Genomic DNA, 23930 nt, shown 5'->3' with positions numbered 1-23930 from the left:
ACGGTAAAGAAGCCCCAAACTCAGGGGGAGAGCTTTCTAATTGTATCATAGCCTGATGAACTGTTGGTAAAGCTAGGTGGTTGTGTAATTTGCCTTTCTGTAGGGCCTGCTGTGACAGTGATAGGTTTGGCGGTGGTAGTGCCTGCCACTTTCTGGGGTTACATACAGGAGCCAGAGGTTTTGGTCGAATGTTACGCCTCTGAGCAGGTTGAAAGATGAGGGTTTGAGTTACATTTATTTTAAGGCATGAGTTATAGTTTCTTGAGATAGCTAATAATGATACATTTTAGTTGTTGTGTTAGTTTGAAATGTAATGTTTTAACTGGCAATTTCACCTAAGTATAATATCCCTTTAACCTTTGTGTTTTTCAGTAAATGTCATAGGTTTTTTACGTAAAGTAATATTCTAGTAGCATATGTAACGGCAACACCATGCTCCCAAACCCAATGGGTCACCAGGAGAGGGTGAAATAGCCATCTTTTCCTGTGTCTGTCTGTTTTTGTCCGGTTACAGATATCGCAATCAATAACATATTGTAGGGTGTCTTTTCTCCAAATTGGCCACCAAACATTACAGCTCTCAAGCACCAGAGTCTAGGTCTTGCCTGTATGTCCCGCCAGAGAACGATCATGGCACCATAGGATTTTTTTTCTTTGTAACTTTGTAGTGGGTATATGAAGGTTTTTTCCTTGAAATGGCAGGCCTTCCTTGATAAGTCCTATTTAGTCTCACATATAGAGGACATGGTTGCCTTTAATGTATCAAGGAAAGAGTTTGTCATGGTTGCTCCAATAATCTGAGCTTGCGGGATCATTGGTAATGGCTGTGCTGTGGTAAATGGCATTGCAGAATCTGTTGTGAAAGTGCATCCACTTTGTTGCTGGCACTCCCTGGGCAAAAAGTGATAACAAGTTGAACTCCACACAGTATAGAGTCCACAGGAGTTTTCTGGGAATAAGAGCTATTGCACAGCACAGGAATTGCAAATCACAATGATTGGTGAATACTGTAGGTGTGTGCCTTGCCCCTACAAAATAGTGCAGCCATTCCTTGAATGCTAATTGAAATGCCAATCATTATATCTCCACAATGGTGTAAATCAGTTCTGTGGGAAAAGTTTTAATTGACAGCTACGCCACTAGATGTAGCTTGTCCGTTTCCACATTTCTTTTGGACAGGATTGGTCCTACGGCATTATCTAAAGTGTCAGCTTCTACAATAAATATTTGTGTTGTGTCTGGGCACCGTAGAACTAGCACAGTCATGAAGGGGTTTTTGAGTTGTTGAAGGCCTGATTAGTTTCACATGTCCATTGAAAGTAAACCCCTTTTCAAAGAAATGTGGTCAAGGGAGCGGATTTAGAAGAAAAATAGTCTATAAATCTGAAATAAAAGTTTGTAAATCCTAAAAACACTGAATGTCTTTTATAATCTGGGTACTGGTGAATCCTTGATGGTGCTGACCTTTTGTTCTGCCATCTTGATTCCCTCAGAGGTAAGGTAAAACCCCAAAACTTCACTTGAGTAACATTTCATAAGTTTGAAATATAACCTGTTTTGTCTAGGGGTAGTCAGGGTGGTTTGTCCGTGTTTGACATGTTCTTTCAGGAATGTGGAGTTGATTAAGATATCAATGATCTATGCTATTACAAATCTATCTAGATATTATTGTAAGACATTGTTTTCAAATACTTTAAACACAGCTGGAGCGTTGCAAAGATTAAAGGGCATAACACAATACTCAAACAACCCCTATCTGGTGCGAAATGGGGTCTTCTACTCATCAACAGGGTGTAGTCGCACCAAGTGATATGCAGCACAAAGATCCAGTTTGGTGTAGATAGTGGTGGATCGTACCTGATCCAGGACGACTGGGAAGAGTGGTAGTGGATATTCATTTTTGATGGTGATATTATTTAATGACCTATAATCAATGCAAGTTATTAACTCGCTATTCACCTTTAGCACAAAAAATAAAGAGTACCTTGCAAGAGATTTTGAAGAGCGGATGAATCAATTCTGTAATTACTTATCCAGATACTCATGCAAAAATAGTTTCTCCTGTTCTATCAGAGCATGAACTCTGCTGCAAAGGACTTTGGCTCCTGGTGTTAAATCTATCGGACAATCGTAACTGCAGTGAGAAGGTAGGGTTTCTGCCCTTTTAGCATTAAAAAAGTCTACAAAAAATCTTCATATTCTGTTGCCAAATTTTTGTATTATTCTGCTGAGGTACAAATACTATGACTTGTTGTTAAACTTTGTTTGCTGTCTGCAGCATTGGTGATAAAATGGCTGGAATCGTGCTCTTTGTTGTTGCTCTTATCTGATGAAAAACAAGTCTGGGATCACCAATCAGAGTCAAATGTTATACTTCTATTGTCCCAATTGATTCTTGGGTTGTGAGTAGTAGCCAAAGCATGCCCAATATGATCCCAAATTGAAGAGCTGCAATTACATCAAACCAAATTTGTTCTTGGTGCACAATGATATTTTGTATATATTCTAAAGTCACAGCTATTGTTTGGCGGGGTGATAGAGCCAGAGCTTAGGAGAGTGCCATCCACTGCCCGTCCAGTCTGTGCTTGTTTTTTCGGTATCACCGGGATTCTCAACTTAGCACAATAAACAGTGTTGATAAACTTGTCAGTGGCTCCAGAGTCTATAATTATTACAATGTATTATGTCTTGGTATCCACAGTTATTTGCGCATTCAGCATAAGGTGAGGGGTCAATGGCTGTAAGGTATTGGCTTCTTATTTCCTCAGGCTGCTTTTTGTAGGAATTCAAGGCATGCTCCATCTTTTTCCACATGTCTTCTAGTTTCCTGTTACTTTAGTTGGGTTTTGTTAGCTAGAGACTTTATTCTCTGTGGGTTTTGGGTGGACAGAACACTCATGAACAAAGTGTCTCTTTTAACCACTGTAGAAATACAGCCCTCCCTTGCATCTTGCATGTTTTTCTTCTTGTGTGAAGGGCTTCTTAACCCCTCCAGTTTCCATTGGTTCACTATAATTATGAAGAACAGTAGGTCCCTCATCTTTTGTACGTATAAAGGTGCAAAAGTCTGGTCTTTTTTGTCACCTTAGCGATCAGAAAGTCTATGATATGGGCACAAGGTGAGAGCTTTCAAGTTCTTTGTTCGTGGTTGGGTGAGGATCTACTTGAGCTATTAAGTCTTTTAAATCATCTTGAAGACCTTGGTTATAAAAGATGTCTATTTTATTTTTTGGGCCACTTTGTTCCGTAAAATAGACAATTAAACTGTGTCTGATAGGTGATATGATCTTGGTTGCCCTGTTTTAATTCTAGTAATTCCCGGTCCCTAGCCCCAGGGATGCTTCTACGGTAAAATATTCTTTCAAATTCTGCTTTGAAAGTTCTCTAATTATAAAATAGGGGACTATCAGTATTCACCAACGGTACTGCCCATTTTGCTGTGTCTCCACCTAAATATGAAATAAAAAAGGATACTATGAATTGATGGTCTGGGAAAGCTGTAGGCTTCACTATAAAGTGTAACTGTGCTTGAGTGATGAATGACTGAACTCAAGCATGATCACCCATTAATCGTTCAGGTGGGGCCAGTGGAACAGGTGTGGGAGCTGTGACCGAAACAACAGGTGGATTGGTTACTGGGCCTGTGGATTCAGAGCCCAGACTAATGGTGGTCAGAGGTGGGGACACCCCTACTTGTCTCTGTAATTGGGTTACCAGACTAGCTAACACTGCAGTCTCTAGCCTAGTTGTGGCAAGTTCCTTGTGGACTGATGCCAACATCCAACATACATCTTCTAAGGAATACATTGTAATGCCACTGCTCAGGAGAAACTAAATATCATTGGTCTTTTGATTCTGTCAAGGGTGTGTTCCTCAGAAGCAGTACCCTAAAATGCCCACCTTCTAGCAGCACCAACTCTGTGCTATGAATTACACCAAAGTATTGGAGTGGGCAGATTGGGGAACGGATTTTGGGGACGGTGACCTAGAATACAAATGCATGCTGATTAATACAATGTGCTTAACATGTAAGGATTGTGTGTGCTACTTAACTATATGCTGGTAACCAATTTACCTGTAAAGGACTTAAAGATGTGTAAAGGCTGGTGTATCGCTTAAATCACAGACATTCATGCTTGTATCAAATGGACATGAATTTATAGTCTTTACAGTCCTTGTATATGTGAATTCTTTACTCAGTATTAAACGATTATAACCCTTAGATTGTAAGGCATTTTATCCATTTTCATGAAACAGTTGTCTTCACTGCTTCATGAGCAATTAGCATATTCTTCATGACTGTTCAACTTTGGCAATGCAAGTCTCAAAATACTACTTCACAATATTTTGTCATTCAGAGAATGAAATCTACTGTTTTTTAAATTTCTGTTTGAGCATATAGATTACTAGAGTACATTCATCGAACGTGCTCTACACTTTTATCTTTAAATGCTCATCAATAATTCACTGACAAATGTCAAGCGAGGTCAAGCATGATCTGCTGCTGTAGTGTTTGAAAGCACATCAATAGCTATAATTCAACAATGTTGAAAGTTCACCAATAACTTTTCATGCTGTAACCGTTTAGCTATAAAGGGGATTGAGGCAATAATGACCGCACTTACCATAACAGTGGGGACAGTTGAATGCTTACTGTAGTGCATAGAACCGGGAGCTCAACCCCCCTCAACGCGCAAAAGGGAAAACTCCCAAATTTTGGAATTGATCTACAATGATTCAGCATCTTAGAATGTGTAAAACAAATAACTAGTGTTGGATAGGAGTTCAGCAGATTCATTTCAGATAATTAGTACACATAATAAATGTCTTTCAACACAAAATGTCCATTAAGCATAATGAATTTATAGTCCTTTATTCTTTTTCTTCTTTTTCACATTCGATTAAGAACAGTAGCCAACATGTTTCGTCCTCAAGGACTTCTTCAGGGCTCTAAGCATATTCTTTCTCAGCTTAGATAAAAAGTGCTGGAGCATCTTTCTTTTGTACAGGATTTGAATGTAAAGCCCGCTGTTTATCCTCTCAGAAACTGAGTAAGATTCAAGAATTGTTGTTTGGAATCCATGGTTCAAGAAGATTAGACTAATGTCATCATACCTGATATTCACATTGGTGATTAGACTCCAATTAGTAAAGTCCTATGGTTGAAGGAATCCCGATGGGGATGATGCACTTGTAGAAACTCGGAAATCTGTCCTTCAACCATAGGACATCACTAATTGGAGTTGAACGACAAATTTGAATATCAGGTATTATGATATTAGTCAGATCTTCTTGTGCCTGAGGAGCGGGCTTGACGTGAGATCATGACAGCCCTAAACAATAAAAAAAAACTGAATAACCCCGGGGCGCTTAAATATGAAAAGGGGGAGTCTTCAGCCATTTTGTTTTTACAGGATTCGAGATCTGCTGATCCTTTAAGGATCTGCAACCCAATAAAAACAAACTTTTTGGCCACAAGGGAGTTCCCTATGGGTCCCTACCACCAGAAAGTTATCAATACCCTGCCCCCTACATGTTTTTTACACTTATTTTCAAGACAAAGAGCTGAGTCAAATTGTCCTTAAATGTCTGCCCCTTTTGTTGATGTGGTGCAGCCAATCAATCAGATCTTATCTCTAGATCTGTTGGCTCCTCAGTTGATCCGTCATGTGATATTAACTGGCATTTTAAACCTTAACTTCAAATCTCATAAACACGATTTCTGGACCAAGATCTAACTTTCTGCCAAACTTGCTGCCATTTTGGCTTTAGCTGTGTCTGATTTTCCCATGGCGGTACAAAAGGGGATGGTGATGGACGGAGCATCTGAATCAATCAAACACTCACACCCAGTCAAAAGATCTGGGTTTAATCCATCACCGTTCTTTAGCCCACTCTGCCGCCCCAGTTCAGACATGGCTATATGCAAATCGGTCTGACCCTGTGCCTCATGGGAACAGTCCAGCCCGAACTGCCAAGCCATGTCTTCCCTGGACCGAAAACAAGCTTCCGAGGACCGGTTTCTGGCATTCCAGCCGTCTTCAGCCCGGCTTGCTTGAATCCAGTGACAAAGTGAGCCAGGGACTCACGTCTGAACATACCCTGCCACACTTATGGTGGCCAAAAGCGGTACAAAAGGGGGTGGTGATAAACGGAGCATCTGAATCAATCAAACACTCACACCCAGTCAAAAGATCAGGGTTTAATCCATCACCGTTCTTTAGCCCACTCTTCCACCCCAGTTCAGACATGGCTGTATGCAAATCAGTCTGACCCTGTGCCTCATGGGAACAGTCCAATCCGAACTGCCAAGCCATGTCTTCCCTGGACCGGAAACAAGCTTCCGAGGACCAGTTTCTGGCATTCCAGCCGTCTTCAGCCCGGCTTGCTTCAATCCAGTGGCAAAGTGAGCAAAGGACTCACGTCTGAGCATACCCTGCAACACTTATGGTGGCCAAAAGCGGTACAAAAGGGGGTGGCAATGAACGGAGCATCTGAATCAATCAAACACTCACACCCAGTCAAAAGATCTGGGTTTAATCCACCACCGTTCTTTAGCCCACTCTGCCACCCCAGTTCAGACATGGCTATATGCAAATCAGTCAGACCCTGTGCCTCATATGAACAGTCCAGCCCGAACTGCCAAGCCATGTCTTCCCTGGACCGGAAACAAGCTTCCGAGGACCGGTTTCTGGCATTCCAGCCGTCTTCAGCCCGGCTTGCTTGAATCCAGTGGCAAAGTGAGCAAGGGACTCATGTCTGAGCATACCCTGCCACACTTATGGCGGCCAAAAGCCGTACAAAAGGGGGTGGTGATGGACGGAGCATCTGAATCAATCCAACACTCACACCCGGTCAAAAGATCTGGGTTTAATCGAACACCGTTCTTTAGCCCACTCTGCCACCCCAGTTCAGACATGGCTATATGCAACTCAGTCTGACCCTGTGCCTCATGGGAACAGTCCAGCCCGAACTGCCAAGCCATGTCTTCCCTGGACCGGAAACAAGCTTTCGAGGACCGGTTTCTGGCATTCCAGCCGTCTTCAGCCCGGCTTGCTTGAATCCAGTGGCAAAGTGAGCAAGGGACTCACGTCTGAGCATACCCTGCCACTCTTATGGCAGCCAAAAGCAATACAAAAGGGGGTGGTGATGGAAGGAGCATCTGAATCAATCAAACACTCACACCCAGTCAAAAGATCTGGGTTTAATCCATCACCGTTCTTTAGCCCACTCTGCCACCCCAGTTCAGACATGGCTATATGCAAATCAGTCTGACCCTGTGCCTCATGGGAACAATCCAATCCGAACTGCCAATCCATGTCTTCCCTGGACCGGAAACAAGCTTCCGAGGACTGGTTTCTGGCATTCCAGCCGTCTTCAGCCCGGCTTGCTTGAATCCAGTGGCAAAGTGAGCAAAGGACTCACGTCTGAGCATTCCCTGCCACACTTATGGCGGCCAAAAGCGGTACAAAAGGGGGTGGTGATGGACGGAGCATCTGAATCAATCAAACACTCACACCCAGTCAAAAGATCTGGATTTAATCCATCACCGTTCTTTAGCCCACTCTGCCACCCCAGTTCAGATATGGCTATATGCAAATCAGTCTGACTCTGTGCCTCATGGGAACAGCCCAGCCCGAACTGCCAAGCCATATCTTTCATGGACCGGAAACAAGCTTCCGAGGACCGGTTTCTGGCATTCCAGCCGTCTTCAGCCCGGCTTGCTTGAATCCAGTGGAAAAGTGAGCAAAGGACTCACGTCTGAGCATACCCTGCAACACTTATGGCGGCCAAAAGCGGTATAAAAAGGGGATGGTGATGGACGGTGCATCTGAATCAATCAAACACTCACACCCAGTCAAAAGATCTGGGTTTAATCCATCACCGTTCTTTAGCCCACTCTGCCGCCCCAGTTCAGACATGGCTATATGCAAATCGGTCTGACCCTGTGCCTCATGGGAACAGTCCAATCCGAACTGCCAAGCCATGTCTTCCCTGGACCGGAAACAAGCTTCCGAGGACCAGTTTCTGGCATTCCAGCCGTCTTCAGCCCGGCTTGCTTCAATCCAGTGGCAAAGTGAGCAAAGGACTCACGTCTGAGCATACCCTGCCACACTTATGGTGGCCAAAAGCGGTACAAAAGGGGGTGGCAATGAACGGAGCATCTGAATCAATCAAACACTCACACCCAGTCAAAAGATCTGGGTTTAATCCACCACCGTTCTTTAGCCCACTCTGCCACCCCAGTTCAGACATGGCTATATGCAAATCAGTCAGACCCTGTGCCTCATAGGAACAGTCCAGCCCGAACTGCAAAGCCATGTCTTCCCTGGACCGGAAACAAGCTTCCGAGGACCGGTTTCTGGCATTCCAGCCGGCTTCAGCCCGGCTTGCTTGAATCCAGTGGCAAAGTGAGCAAAGGACTCACGACTGAGCATACCCTGCTACACTTATGGCGGCCAAAAGCGGTACAAAAGGGGGTGGTGATGGACGGAGCATCTGAATCAATAAAACACTCACACCCAGTCAAAAGATCCAGATTTAATCCATCACCGTTCTTAGCCCACTCTGCCACCCCAGTTCAGACATGGCTATATGCAAATCAGTCTGACCCTGTGATTCATGGGAACAGTCCAGCCCGAACTGTCAAGCCATGTCTTTCCTGGACTGGAAACAAGCTTCCGAGGACCGGTTTCTGGCATTCCAGCCGTCTTCAGCCCGGCTTGCTTGAATCCAGTGGCAAAGTGAGCAAGGGACTCATGTCTGAGCATACCCTGCCACACTTATGGCGGCCAAAAGCCGTACAAAAGGGGGTGGTGATGGACGGAGCATCTGAATCAATCCAACACTCACACCCGGTCAAAAGATCTGGGTTTAATCGAACACCGTTCTTTAGCCCACTCTGCCACCCCAGTTCAGACATGGCTATATGCAACTCAGTCTGACCCTGTGCCTCATGGGAACAGTCCAGCCCGAACTGCCAAGCCATGTCTTCCCTGGACTGGAAACAAGCTTTCGAGGACCGGTTTCTGGAATTCCAGCCGTCTTCAGCCCGGCTTGCTTGAATCCAGTGGCAAAGTGAGCAAGGGACTCACGTCTGAGCATACCCTGCCACTCTTATGGCAGCCAAAAGCAATACAAAAGGGGGTGGTGATGGAAGGAGCATCTGAATCAATCAAACACTCACACCTAGTCAAAAGATCTGGGTTTAATCCATCACCGTTCTTTAGCCCACTCTGCCACCCCAGTTCAGACATGGCTATATGCAAATCAGTCTGACCCTGTGCCTCATGGGAACAGTCCAATCCGAACTGCCAATCCATGTCTTCCCTGGACCGGAAACAAGCTTCCGAGGACTGGTTTCTGGCATTCCAGCCGTCTTCAGCCCGGCTTGCTTGAATCCAGTGGCAAAGTGAGCAAAGGACTCACGTCTGAGCATTCCCTGCCACACTTATGGCGGCCAAAAGCGGTACAAAAGGGGGTGGTGATGGACGGAGCATCTGAATCAATCAAACACTCACACCCAGTCAAAAGATCTGGATTTAATCCATCACCGTTCTTTAGCCCACTCTGCCACCCCAGTTCAGATATGGCTATATGCAAATCAGTCTGACTCTGTGCCTCATGGGAACAGCCCAGCCCGAACTGCCAAGCCATATCTTTCATGGACCGGAAACAAGCTTCCGAGGACCGGTTTCTGGCATTCCAGCCGTCTTCAGCCCGGCTTGCTTGAATCCAGTGGAAAAGTGAGCAAAGGACTCACGTCTGAGCATACCCTGCAACACTTATGGCGGCCAAAAGCGGTATAAAAAGGGGGTGGTGATGGACGGAGCATCTGAATCAATCAAACACTCACATCCAGTCAAAAGATCTGGGTTTAATCCATCACCGTTCTTTAGCCCACTCTGCCACCCCAGTTCAGACATGGCTATATGCAAATCAGTCTGACCCTGTGCCTCATGGGAACAAGCCAGCCCGAACTGCCAAGCCATGTCTTCCCTGGACCGGAAACAAGCTTCCGAGGACCGGTTTCTGGCATTCCAGTGGTCTTTAGCCCAGCTTGCTTGAATCCAGTGGCAAAGTGAGCAAAGGACTCACGTCTGAGCATACCCTGCCACACTTATGGCGGCCAAAAGCGGTACAAAAGGGGGTGGTGATGGACGGAGCATCTGAATCAATCAAACACTCACACCCAGTCAAAAGATCTGGATTTAATCCATCACCGTTCTTTAGCCCACTCTGCCACCCCAGTTCAGATATGGCTATATGCAAATCAGTCTGACTCTGTGCCTCATGGGAACAGCCCAGCCCGAACTGCCAAGCCATGTCTTTCATGGACCGGAAACAAGCTTCCGAGGACCGGTTTCTGGCATTCCAGCCGTCTTCAGCCCGGCTTGCTTGAATCCAGTGGAAAAGTGAGCAAAGGACTCACGTCTGAGCATACCCTGCAACACTTATGGCGGCCAAAAGCGGTATAAAAAGGGGGTGGTGATGGACGGAGCATCTGAATCAATCAAACTCTCACACCCAGTCAAAAGATCTGGGTTTAATCCATCACCGTTATTTAGCCCACTCTGCCACCCCAGTTCAGACATGGCTATATGCAAATCAGTCTGACCCTGTGCCTCACGGGAACAGTCCAGCCCGAACTGCCAAGCCATGTCTTCCCTGGACCGGAAACAAGCTTCCGAGGACCGGTTTCTGGCATTCCAGCCGTCTTCAGCCCGGCTTGCTTGAATCCAGTGGCAAAGTGAGCAAGGGACTCACGTCTGAGCATACCCTGCCACACTTATGGCAGCCAAAAGCGGTAAAAAAGGGTAAAAAGCGGTAAAAAAGGGGGTGATGGATTAAACCCAGATCTTTTGACTGGGTTTGAGTGAGTGATTGATTGATTCAGATGCTCCGTCCATCCCCACCCCCTTTTGTACCGCTCTAGGCCGCCATAAGTCTGGAAACATCCATCTCTTTCAAAATGATGGCTTGATTTAGAGTTTGACAGATTGGATACTCTGCCACAAATGTGACTTATATCCTGCAGTATCATAGTTATAAACAGTGTTGCCTTCGAGTATTTTAGCTTTCCTAGCTCTGTGAGTCAAAAGATATTCAGTATCCTCATTATGGGAAACTTCAGGCATACTCAGAAGCCAAATATCTATACCAGAGAAGCTGGACTTTTAAATAATATTGCCTTGTAGAGTATTTACGCCAGTCACCAAAAAATCCTGATGCTTAAATGTATGCAGAACAAGAGTGGTCTTACTGTTTTTAAAATATTTTTATTGAGTAAGAAAAAGAAAGACAATCTCTCTTCCCCCCCATATTTTTAAATATATCCCCATGCCCTCCCCCACCCTTCCCACCATTACAACCACCACAAAAAGTTTTCAGTGTGGGTTTTTGTTACACATCATTTATTACTCATACATTATTTTGGAGTATAGATAAAATACATTTCAATTGTTGGATACCAAATCACCAAGCACAGTTCATCTCATGAATCAATTAAAATAATTCCATCTTATAGCAGCAGACTCAAAGTGTCATAGTGCAGTTAGAATTAATAGCCTTAGAATCAATCAATCAATCAATCAATCAAAGACATTTATAGAGCGCACTACTTACCCGGAGGGTCTCAAGGCGCTTGGGGGGGGGGGGGGGGGGGTGCAGCTACTGCTCGAACAGCCAGGTCTTGAGCTTCTTCCTGAAGGAGAGGTGGTCTTGGGTCAGGCGTAGGGAGGGAGTTCCAGGTCTTGGCGGCCAGGTAGGAGAAGGACCTTCCTCCTGTTGTCGTTCTTCGGATGCGGGGGACGGCGGCAAGGGCGTGACTGGTTGATCGGAGATGGCGTTTGGGAGCGGTTGTTGAGGTAGCTCGGGCCTTGATCCTGTAGGGCTTTGTGTGCGTGGGTGAGGAGACGGAAGGTGATTCTTTTGTTGACGGGGAGCCAATGCAGGTCTCTCAGATGTACGGAGATGTGGCTGTGTCGTGGGATGTTGAGGATGAGTCTGGCTGAGGTGTTCTCGATCCGCTGGAGTCTCTTCTGGAGCTTGGCGGTGGTTCCGGCGTAGAGGGCGTTGCCGTAGTCCAGTCGGCTGGTGACGAGGGCCTGGGTGACCGTCTTCCTAGTCTCGGTGGGGATCCACCGGAAGATCTTCCGTAGCATGCGCAGGATGTTGAAGCACAACGAGGAGACGGCGTTGACTTGTCTGGTCATGGAGAGTGAGGAGTCCAGGATGAAGCCCAGGTTGCGTGCGTGGTCTGTCGGTTTGGGTGCGGTGCCCAGGGCGGGGGGCCACCAGGAGTTGTCCCTGGCAGAGGGCGAGGAGCCCAGGATGAGGACTTCCGTCTTGTCTGAGTTCAGTTTCAGGCGGCTGGTCGTCATCCACTCGGCTACGTCTTTCATCCCTTCGTGAAGGTTGGCTCTGGTGGCGGCGGAGTCGTTGGTCAGGGAGAGGATCAGCTGGGTGTCGTCAGCGTAGGAGATGATGTTGAGGTTGTGTTGGCGTGCGATGGCCGCGAGGGGGCTCATGTAGACGTTGAAGAGGGTGGGGCTCAGCGAGGATACTTGAGGGACGCCGCAGATGACTTCGGTGGCCTCTGACTTGTACGGTGGTAGGCGGACTCTCTGTGTTCTTCCGTCGAGGAAGGAGATGATCCATTCCAGTGCCTTCTCCTGGATTCCGACATTGCTGAGGCGCTGCCCTAGGGTGCGGTGGCAGACAGTGTTGAATGCCGCGGAGAGGTCTAGGAGGATGAGGGCCGCTGTTTCTCCGTTGTCCATCAGGGATCGGATGTCATCGGTGGCAGCGATGAGGGTGGTCTCGGTGCTGTGGTTGGCTCGGAAGCCAGGCTGTGAGGGGTCGAGGGATCCATTAGTCTCGAGGAAGGCGGCCAGCTGTTTGTTGACCGGTCTTCTCGATGACTTTGGCTGGAAACGGGAGGAGCGAGATGGGGCGGTAATTCTTGAGTTCGGTGGGGTCCGCTGTTGGTTTCTTTAGTAGAGTGCTGAGTTTGGTGTACTTCCAGCTCTCCGGGAAGGTGGCGGTGTCGAAGGAGGTGTTGATGGTGTCCCGCAGGTGGGGTGTGATGACAGCGTCGGCCTTGTTGAAAACGTGGTGAGGGCAGGGGTCGTTCGGAGATCCGGAGTGGATGGAGTTCATCATGCGGACGGTGTCTTCGGTGCTGATCGGAGTCCAGGCGCGGAGGGTGGTGGTGGGGGGCAGTGGTTTGGTCGTGGCGTGCGTCGGTTGAGTGCTGAAGCTGTTGTGTATGTCCGCGATCTTGTTGTGGAAGTAGGAGGCGAGGGAGTTGCAGAGGTCTTGCGATGGGGTGATGTCGTTTTTTCCGACGTTGGGGTTGGAGAGCTCTTTCACGATGTTGAAGAGTTCCTTGCAGTTGTGTGCGTTGTTGTCCAGCCGGTCCTTGAATGCAGTTTTCTTGGTGGCGCGGATCAGTTGGTGGTGCTTCCGGGTGGCGAGCTTGAGGGTGGTCATGTTGTCCGGTGTTGGTTCCATTCTCCAGGCTTTCTCGAGGGCTCGGCAGTTCTTCTTGGAGCTCTTGAGTTCGTCGGTGAACCATGGGGCCTTCTTGCTGCCGGGTCTGCTGGGCGGGGTCCTCAGTGGGGCGAGTTCGTCCGCGCAGTTGCTGATCCACTTCGTGAGGTTGTCGGCAGCCTGGCTGGGGTTCGCTGAGCTGGCGGGAGGGTGCTGGCTCAGGGAAGCGGCGAGCTGGTCGGCTGTGATCTTGTTCCAGCTTCTTCGAGCAACCTGTTGCTGGTGGTGGTGGATCGTCGTTTTTCTGAAGGTGAAGTGGATGCAGCTGTGGTCCGTCCAGTGGAGTCCAGTGGCGTGGCTGAAGGCGATGTCTTTGCTGGATGAGAAGATGGCATCGAGTGTGTGTCTGGCGAGGTGGGTGGGGGTGGACACCAGCTGCTTGAGTCCGAGGTTGGCGAGGTTGGCGAGCAGGGTGGTGGTGTTGCGGTCGTTGTTGTTCTCCAGGTGGAAGTTGATGTCACCCAGGAGGATGTAGTCAGCGGAGGGGAGGGCATGCGGGCTGACGAAGTCGGCAATGTCCTCGCTGAATTGTGTGCGTGGTCCCGGGGGTCGGTAGATCAGGGTGCCTCTGAGGGTGGTCTTCGGGTCGGTGCGGATCTGGAAGTGTAGGTGTTCGGCGGTAGTCAGGGTGTCGTCGTTGTTGGTCGTGATGTGGATGGTGTCCCTGTGGATGATGGCGATGCCTCCTCCAGTCTGGATGTCGCGATCTCTCCGGGTGATCTTGTATCCCTCTGGGATGGTGATGGCGATGTCGGGCGCTGAGGAGTCGTTCATCCAGGTTTCCGTGAGGAAGGCAACGTCAGGAGCTGTGGTGTCGAGGAGGTTCCAGAGTTCGATGGCGTGTCTGTGGACGGAGCGGGTGTTGAGCAGGATGCACTTGAGGTGGTTGCTGCTGGTGTTCGGCTTGGCGGGTGCTGGTGCGGGGCAATCCCTCCTTACAGTACTTTAACCGTCAACCATCCATATAGTGCATGTGCATAACACTGTCTAACTTCAGTTTCTAGTCCCCCTCCAATCTCTTTTGAAAACATATGATGAAGTGCAGGTTTCAAGGTGCATACGTGCAATGAATGTAGCAATAATGGAAGTTGAAGGGACTCTCAGTTCAACCGTACACAGCGATAGAAGATATTCCCACTGCATAGATATACTTTACCCATCATGTTGTTCCCTCCAGTTGACAAAGAATTGCCAAATTTCTCCCCCTTTCTTTTTGGCCTGATACCCTTTCTGCCTATATATAGCTTTCTTAAGATTGTAAGTCCCCAACAGGCGAGGAAGCCACTGATGGAATGCATGGGGGTAGGGTCCAGCTAAGCTGAGGCTATACATAAACTTTACAATTACATTGCTATGCATACAAGGGCCCCTCCTTCCTTTATTTCCAAGTTGGTTATACCTAGCATATTTAACAGAGGGGTTACATTTACCTAAAGTAACAAGTTCTTCAATTTCTCAATTTCTCCAATAAGCAACCCAAGCTCATTACAAGTGGCAAACATATGATTTAATTCTGCCTTATAGACTGCACACCTTCAGTGAGTCACCATTCACGTAGGGGCTTCCCCCCTTTCGCTTTCTTTGTTATTTCTACCAAAAATCCCTGAGCCTGGATCTCAGATGAGAAGCTATGAAAGGGTTTTTTGTATTTAATTGCGAGTTTAGCCGGGTTCTTGGGGAATACCTCTGCGCCTTCTTTTTGAAAGGGAGACATTAACTGATGTAAGCGCCAACGTCGTTCCACAGTTGCATGGGAAAAGCCACACCACAGCTCTCCTTTGGACTGACCACAGCTGCGTTCACTTTACCTACAACAAGCCCACATCCAACAACCACCCCCAACCCACTCTGCAAAGAAACTGGAACAAAATCACCATCGACCAGATCTCCTCATCGCTTCTTCTAAACCCCCCAGCCCACTCCTCAAACCCCGACCAAGCAGCCACCAACCTCACCCAATGGCTATCCAATAGCGCCGACATCCTAGCACCACTGAAAAAACGACAAATCAAACTAGGCAGCAAGAAGGCCTCCTGGTTCAACGATGATCTTAAGAAATCCAAGAAACTCTGTCGCTCTCTTGAGAAGGCCTGGAAAAAAGACCCAACCACCAGCACCAAGGACGCCTTCAAAAACGCCACCCGCATACACCACCAACTGATCCGGAATGCCAAGAAAGCCGCTTTCAAGGACCGACTAGACAACAATGCCCACAACAGCAAGGAATTATTCAACATCGTCAAGGAATTTACCAACCCCTCAGCCAACTCCAACGACATCACCCCCTCTCAAGCCCTCTGCGACTCCCTAGCCTCATTCTTCCACAACAAAATTGCAGACATCCACAACAGCTTCGACAACCGACCCGTAGACCAACCCACCCAACCCCCTGCAGGACCCCCACCCCCCTTGAACATCCTCAATGACTGGAAGCCAATCTCCACTGAGGACACCATCCGTCTGATGAACTCTATCCACTCAGGATCCCCCACAGACCCATGCCCTCACCACATCTTTAACAAAGCAGACTCCATTATAGCACCGCACCTCCGAGACGTCATCAACTGCTCCCTCAACTCCGCAACCTTCCCGGAAAGCTGGAAACACGCCGAACTCAGCGCCCTCCTGAAGAAACCCACAGCTGACCCCACCGAACTCAAAAACTACCGCCCTATCTCACTCCTTCCATTCCCGGCCAAAGTCATCGAGAAAGCGGTCAACAACCAGCTCGCCGCATTCCTCGAAACCAACAAATCCCTCGACTCCTCACAATCCGGCTTCCGAGCCAAGCACAGCACTGAAACCGCCCTCATCGCAGCAACAGACGACATTCGAACTCTACTAGACAATGGAGACACAGTCGCCCTCATCCTCCTCGACCTCTCCGCAGCCTTCGACACGGTCTGTCATAGCACTCTTTTACAACGCCTCAGAAACGTCGGAATCCAAGGAAAAGCACTGGAATGGATCACTTCTTTCCTCACCGGAAGAACCCAGAGAGTCCGTCTCCCACCATTCAAGTCAGAGGCCACTGAAGTCATCTGCGGCGTACCACAAGGATCTTCACTCAGCCCCACTCTCTTCAACGTATACATGAGCCCCCTCGCGGCCATCGCACGCCAACACAACATCAACATCATCTCCTACGCCGATGACACTCAACTGATCCTATCTCTCACCAGAGACCCTAACACTGCCAAAACCAACCTGCATGAGGGAATGAAAGAAGTAGCCGACTGGATGAAGCACAGCCGTCTGAAACTGAACTCAGACAAAACAGAAGTCCTCATCCTAGGCACTTCCCCCTCCGCCTGGGACGACTCTTGGTGGCCAGAGGCCCTTGGAAAAGCACCCATCCCGACGGACCACGCACGGAACCTGGGCGTCATCCTGGATTCCTCACTCTCGATGAACAGACAAGTCAACACCGTTTCTTCATCTTGCTTCAACATTCTTCGCAAGCTCAAAAAAACATTTCGATGGATCCCCACCGAAACTAGAAAAACGGTCACCCACGCTCTGGTCATGAGCCGACTGGACTACGGAAACACCCTCTATGCCGGTACCACCGCAAAACTCCAGAAAAAACTCCAACGCATCCAGAACGCTTCAGCCAGGCTCATATTAGACATCCCGCGTAAAGAACACATCTCTGGTCACCTGAAAAACCTTCACTGGCTCCCCGTCAATAAGAGGATTGCTTTCCGGCTCCTAACCCACGCACACAAAGCACTCTACGAAATTGGACCCGAATGCCTCAACACACGACTGTCCTTCTACACCCCCTCCCGCCAGCTACGATCCTCCAACCAAGCCCTTGCCACTGTACCTCGCATCAACAAAACCACCATGGGAGGTAGATCCTTCTCCTACCTTGCAGCTAAAACCTGGAACTCACTTCCCACTCACCTTCGCCTTACTCAGAACCACCTAGCATTCAGAAAGCAACTTAAAACGTGGATATTTGACAAGTAATTCCCCACCCTTCTTCAAGCGCCTTGAGACCCTCTGGGTATGTAGCGCGCTATATAAATTTATTGACTTGACTTGACTTGACTCAGCAAGAAGTTCCCAAAAAATAGCAATGTAGCCCTAGGTCTTTCTTGAGGCTCTTTTTTCATCTTTAATGGGACTTGTTGAGCATGTTAAATTTCACTATCCCAGTCTAACTTCACTTGCTCAGGGAAAGTATTCTTCAGAAGATTCACTATGTACAACTTGTGGTTACTACCTTCCACTCCCTCCGGAAACCCCAAAAAGTGCAGGTTGTTTCTTCGCTGTCTGCTTTCCTGCTCCTTCAGCTTGAGGTTTACATCAGACAAAGCATCTACCTGGCCAGTGTTCTGAGCTTTCAGACTCCACCTCAACTTCCAGTGTCTCCGTCTGCATTTACACAGATGTCAACCACTCAGCAATGTCCCCACATTTTTATTTATTTTATGGGTTCCTGCTTGTACTTTTTTAGTTGCAACTCTGGCTCTGTGCCCGTTAGTCCTATCTTCGTCTTGCATCTATATAATGGACATAAAGATTGCTGTTAATGTAGGTTCTTTCGATTGTTTGTCCATGTTTAGATCTTCTTTTGGGCTTGCTTCCGGTCCTTCACCTTGAGATACAAACTGTATTTCAGATGAATTCCAATTTAACTGATTACAGGCATCTCCGCCTATTTCTGTCTTTCCTTTTTCTCCCAGTAAGCTTCTTCTTCTGTGCTGTTTGGGTCATGTCTATCGAGGTTCTGCTGCAGGATTTTAAGAAGCCTTCACTGCTGGATGAGGTATCTTCCAGTACGAAGGGGTCTGCTTCATCAGTTAGCTAGAAGAACTTCTCACCTACTACATCTTGGGAAGGTTCTCTATGTTGTTGTGCAATACTGGGGAGCCCGACACCCAACGGGGTCTCAAACCTTGCCTTCCCCACACTTTCCTTAATCTTGCCAGAGGTCTAACCCTCCGCCTTTTGTGTTCCGGTGCCCTCCATGCCCAGCTGGCTCTTTTCCTCATTTTAAACCAAAGCCTCCGGACAGGAGGTTGATGAATCAACAGGACTAACAGCACCTCCTGATAGCTAACTGGGTTCTATGTCACTTGCCCCTCTGTCACCAAAGGCTTCATTTACCCTGACTACTGGTTGTGCACTAATATTTCTTTTATGCAAGTCAGAAGAGAGGCTGGCAAACATAGAAACTAGAGTGGGATGCGCTGGGCCCCCCTCTACCTGTGTTACTGGCTTGGTAGTTGTCTTCTTTAGTCCAGTTTTACGCTTTCATTTTCCCTCTGTGCCAGCATTGCTGCATTGTTTATACTCTGCCGTGACTCAGTTAGCCCCCATAGGCTGACGGCCCACTGGTAGAGGGTCTGCCTCTGGAGGTTCCCGCAGCTTTGGTTTTCCCCGTCTTCCCTCCTCTCGCCACCATCTGTGTTTTTACACCACCAGACTCGATGTTTCCAAGCTATGCTGTGAGCACAAGCACCAGAGAGCCACAGCAATGCCGCCTGCAGCAGGGCGTTCTACAGCCAGCTCATTCTGTAAGGACTCAGGCTGAGCAGTTGCTCATCGCATCGTCGATCCATCAAGGGAAACAGTAGGCGCGATGCAGCTAGTCATACACCATCTTTTGCCCCCGCTATCTTTTGCCCCTTTGGCAGAAACATTTCCTTCAGGGCGTTATCTGCCAGGATTACCACCATGAGAAATGGGAAAGACCATGACTTACACAAACAACATTATAAAATAGATGTTTCATCTTTCTTCCAAGTTTAAACTTATTTTTTATTATCAGATCAATTTTGAAAATTGTAACTGATAGGAGATATCACATTCTAGTGGTATTCACAAAGGTTTGAAAAGTCCAACAGGGACATCCAAGATTATAAATGAAATGGATCAGCATTGCATGTAAAATGCGCATACCAGTCTAATCCAATGTCAACTCAATATTCCTTTGGCCTTCTCACAAAGGCATTCCGGAGTAATTAAAGTAGACCATCGGTAGTAATCTGTAACACACTCTTAAATTCTTTTGCGAATTTGGCTTGCAACATCTAAAATGAGAATAAAATGGGATTATTCTGAGAATATTTATATTAAAATAGTACAGATAGAAAGGACTGTACCATCCTTGAAGTAATAAGGAGTTGAACATTTTGGGGCTGCTTCAGAACTGCATTTATGAGTATGTGACATAGAATTCTTGTATTACTATTTCACATTTTTATACATGTTTTGCGAGTCTGCCATTTTGTCTTTTTTCTCTTAATACAGAGGCGGCAATGGGCACTCTTGACATGTACCACATCCACATCAAATTTGAACTAATTATTAGATTATTTATGATGGGTTCAGTTGTTGACTGTTGTAAACCAGTTGTATATACACCAGGTTAATCGTAAATACCTAAGGCATATTCATCTTCTGCTTCCAAAACATACAGATTTAATACAAACCCTATTTATGTGATATATATACTTGTCTCTGTGAAAAGTTGCAAGTTCCCCATAAACTGTCTTCCCAGCATAGATCCCATTTGGTCTGTTGTATATAAATGTTAGGTGATCATAATGAGATTTGCAAATTCAACCATCATGAATAGTTTGTTGTCTATGTTCTATATTGTAAGAGGCTTGACATTACCCACAATGTGGAATTTTCATCTTGGCCTTTGGAAAGAGTACTAAACGACCTTTTAAATAAGACATTCCTCCTTATCGTAAGTGATCAAACAAAGTGTGCATCTGAGGTGTTAATTAAGTGCTAAGGATATTATACAGTTCAACACCTAGAGCATTTTCCCCAAGCACTTCCCAATAGAACAACCCTATTTGCTACCATTATTTGAGCGGGCAGAACACCTCTGTATCTACTACACTTTTGATCCCTCAGCTGCCTATAATTAATTAAATGTCACTTAAATTGTGATTGAATTGCAATAGTTTCCAAACTACCATCCTGTTTTCCTATTCAGCCTTCAAACTATACCCAGCAAATGGATTGCATCATTCAGTAACCTTACTTCTAAATTCCAGAGCTCCACTCTCACGCAAGTGGTGACTACCTGTGTTACTCTCCTCACACAACTGCTGTTGATAAATGTCATACATCAAACCATAATGTTTCACATACATTTCTTTAATTGTTTTACGCATTGCCTACTGAGGAGTTATATCATGATCTAATATTCTCAGATCATCCTCCAAGCTGTCCATCTCTATTGTTTAGGCCAGTTAAGGCATCCCACCTGCTTGCTATTTTTGCAATAGTTAAATTCAATTGACAATATTCTGAAGAGAAATTATCTGATCTGAGAGCAAGCGATCAAGCCTCCTTCTGCCTGATTAAATATTTTATTCACATCAATATTTTTTCGCCTCAAGTGAATGGACACACATAATATGTGCAAAACACATTTCATTGTGTGTTTATGGCATCTAAGTACTCTAAAAAAGGTAGATTGAACATCCGTAAAACTCGAAATAAGGACCTAAAACCGGAATCTACATTCATATCACTAGACATTGTGGGTATAGGCCACCTCTACCGCTGTTAGAGGAGTTGGCCTAATGTCCCCCTCGAATCTGGGGAACAAGGTTCGAGTCTCGGCAATGCCACTGAACATTAAGTGATTCTGGGCAATTCACTTAATCTCCCAGTGCCAGTGCCTAGCAAAAATGAATGTGTTTCCATGTAATGCAACTGGTGTATGTTGAGAGCGATGAAAATTCGACATAGTCCGTTCTGCCCATTTGTTTCTTTGTTGTCCTTCTGTAGTTCAGTGTGCCATTTATCATAGGATTTTTGGCCAATGGACATTAATTGCCACATTTCTGTGCATTGTCCAGAATGATTTACGAAATACTGCATCATTCTAAACATTTTGAAAATATATCTGAAGAAGTCTTGCAAATACAGATCCTCTGGCACATAAACATATGTATCCGGCTTTTTTGTTTGGTTGGTATTATTGCACCCAGTTATCTCTGACAGTAAAAACCATTAACTTTCAAGGATGGATTTAAATAATGTTGTTTCATCTGAAAAAGTTACATAGTTCTTAGTCACTCAAATTATGCCACAGTGTCAGAGTTTGTCCACATTTCCACCTTTATGAATCAGCAACCTGCCTTTTACAAACCCCGATCTCTTCATCCTCGTAGATACCACAAACATTGGTCAGAGTATCCCTACTGCCCCTTCCAATTTCGATGAAAAAGCAAAACCTGCAAGTAAAAGCAAACCAGCATATGAGAAATCTAAAAATCTCAATCCGTTTATCAAAGAAGCCACAGACATACCAATATCATGACAATTAGAATTTCACCACAAACCTGTAATCCGTTTTGCAGAAAATGCTTTACGTAAACACATCCATATAAACTAAACTAGGGCCTATTTACAAACTGCATTTTGTGGTGCAAATCGCACTACTAACGTAGCACAAAATACTATTCACGGATCCATGTGCGGAGGTCTGTCACTTCCTCCCCTATCTTTTATGTGAAGAGGTCTCCACCCTGACTTCTAGTCTTAGCATGCATAAGAATATATTTTAGTAGTGATGGGAGTGGCAGAGGGGATAGCTTAAGGGATAAGTAAGAAGGGATTAAGGGAGAGTCGGAAGGGGTTAGGGAGAAACATACATCATTTCAATTTATTACCTTCTGACGGTCGCCAGTAGTTAGATATAGTTAGGATTGGCTACCCTAGGAAATTCCGAACATACTATTGCTAATAACTTTGGCGCCGATTGAGGGATCTGCCTGTAATTTTCCTTCAAATGGTCTCGCTGCGCTCCGCTCCTTCCCTGAGAGTTTCGAGGGGATTCGTGAAGTGGGGGCTGAGAAAAAAGGGGGGTCCTAAAACGAGTTTTCTCCATGTTAATTTCCATAGGACAGTCTAACAAGTCTACAGCCCGAACCGCTGAACGGAAATACGCCAAACTTGGCAAAATTGTAGGGACTGGTACGCAGATGTGCTTTTGCTATGTTTGGTGAAAATTGCTCCAGTGGTTGTTATGAAAATTAACTTGAAAAACACATATATATCTATAGGCGCACTGCAGGCGCTCTCCGGTGCGCGTACCGGGGAACGCACCCGGCGCGCTACGGGAGTGCGTGAGCGGAAAGCTGATTGGCTGTCGGGTGTCTGTCAACATTCCAAACAGTCCGGAGAGTCCGCCGTCTTGTGTCTTGGGAGAATCGAGACACAAGAGGTGAAAAAATAAAGGGGGATTTAATTAATAGGGGGCAGAGTAGACACCCCCTGACCCCCTAGGTTTCTGAGGGAGGTCTAGAAGGACCTTGAAGGGCTAAAAAACGTTCTTTTATTTTTTTTAATTTTCGCGGGGTAAGCGCTGCCGGCGCTCCCCGGTACTCTCTCCGGTACGCACACCGTGAGTGCACCACGGGGAAAAACAGTGTAAAAAAAAAGAGAAAACAAAAAATTTTTTGTATGTTTAGAGGAAAGTGATGCATTGTTGGAGTGTGTCTCAAAAATGATGCAACTCCAGTAATGCATCCTTTCACATGGGGCCAGTCCCATGTGAAAGGGCCTGCGACAGTCTTACAGCTGCTGTTAAGCAGGCGCAAGATTTGGACGTAACAGCGTTATAAAAGTGACGCAGTGATATCTCTTAGATTTCACTGCATCACCTCTACGACCCTTTCTTATGTCAATACACCCCTTTTGTATACATTACACCTGACGTAGGTATAATGTGGCGCAGGGGTTTACGAAGTGACGCATCTACCTAGATGCGTCACTTTGTAAATATGACTCAACAAGGTGCATTTTTTACACCACTGGTGCGTCACAAAAAGTGACGCACTGGTGGCGTAAAAGTGACGCATGGCCTCATAAATGAGGCCTTCAGTCTTCTACTCATGCGTCATATTAAATATATGACGCATTATGTCGCAAGTACTTACAGATACGTCAGTATTTCAGACGTATCTGTAAGCACAAAAGTGATGCATTGCTGGAGTGTGTCACAAAAATGATGCAACTCCAGTAAGGCATCCTTTCACATGGGATCAGTCCCATGTGAAAGGGCCTGCGTCAGTCTTACAGCTCCTGTTAAGCAGGCGCAAGATTTGGACGTAACAGCGCTATAAAAGTGACGCAGTGATGTCTCTTAGATTTCACTGCATCACCTCTACGACCCTTTCTTATGTCAATACACCCCTTTTGTATACATTACACCTGATGTAGGTATATTATGGCGCAGGAGATTACAAAGTGACGCATCTACCTAGATGCGTCACTTTGTAAATATGACTCAGCAAGGTGCATTTTTTACACCACTGGTGCGTCACAAAAAGTGACGCGCTGGTGGTGTAAAAGTGACGCATGGCCTCATAAATGAGGCCTTCAGTCTTCTA

This window comes from Lissotriton vulgaris, chromosome 3_1, assembly GCF_964263255.1.
Source record: "Lissotriton vulgaris chromosome 3_1, aLisVul1.2, whole genome shotgun sequence".
In the NCBI taxonomy this organism is placed as follows: Eukaryota; Metazoa; Chordata; class Amphibia; order Caudata; family Salamandridae; genus Lissotriton; species Lissotriton vulgaris.
The sequence above is the reverse complement of the archived record's forward strand: the minus strand, read 5'-3'. Positions refer to the sequence as shown.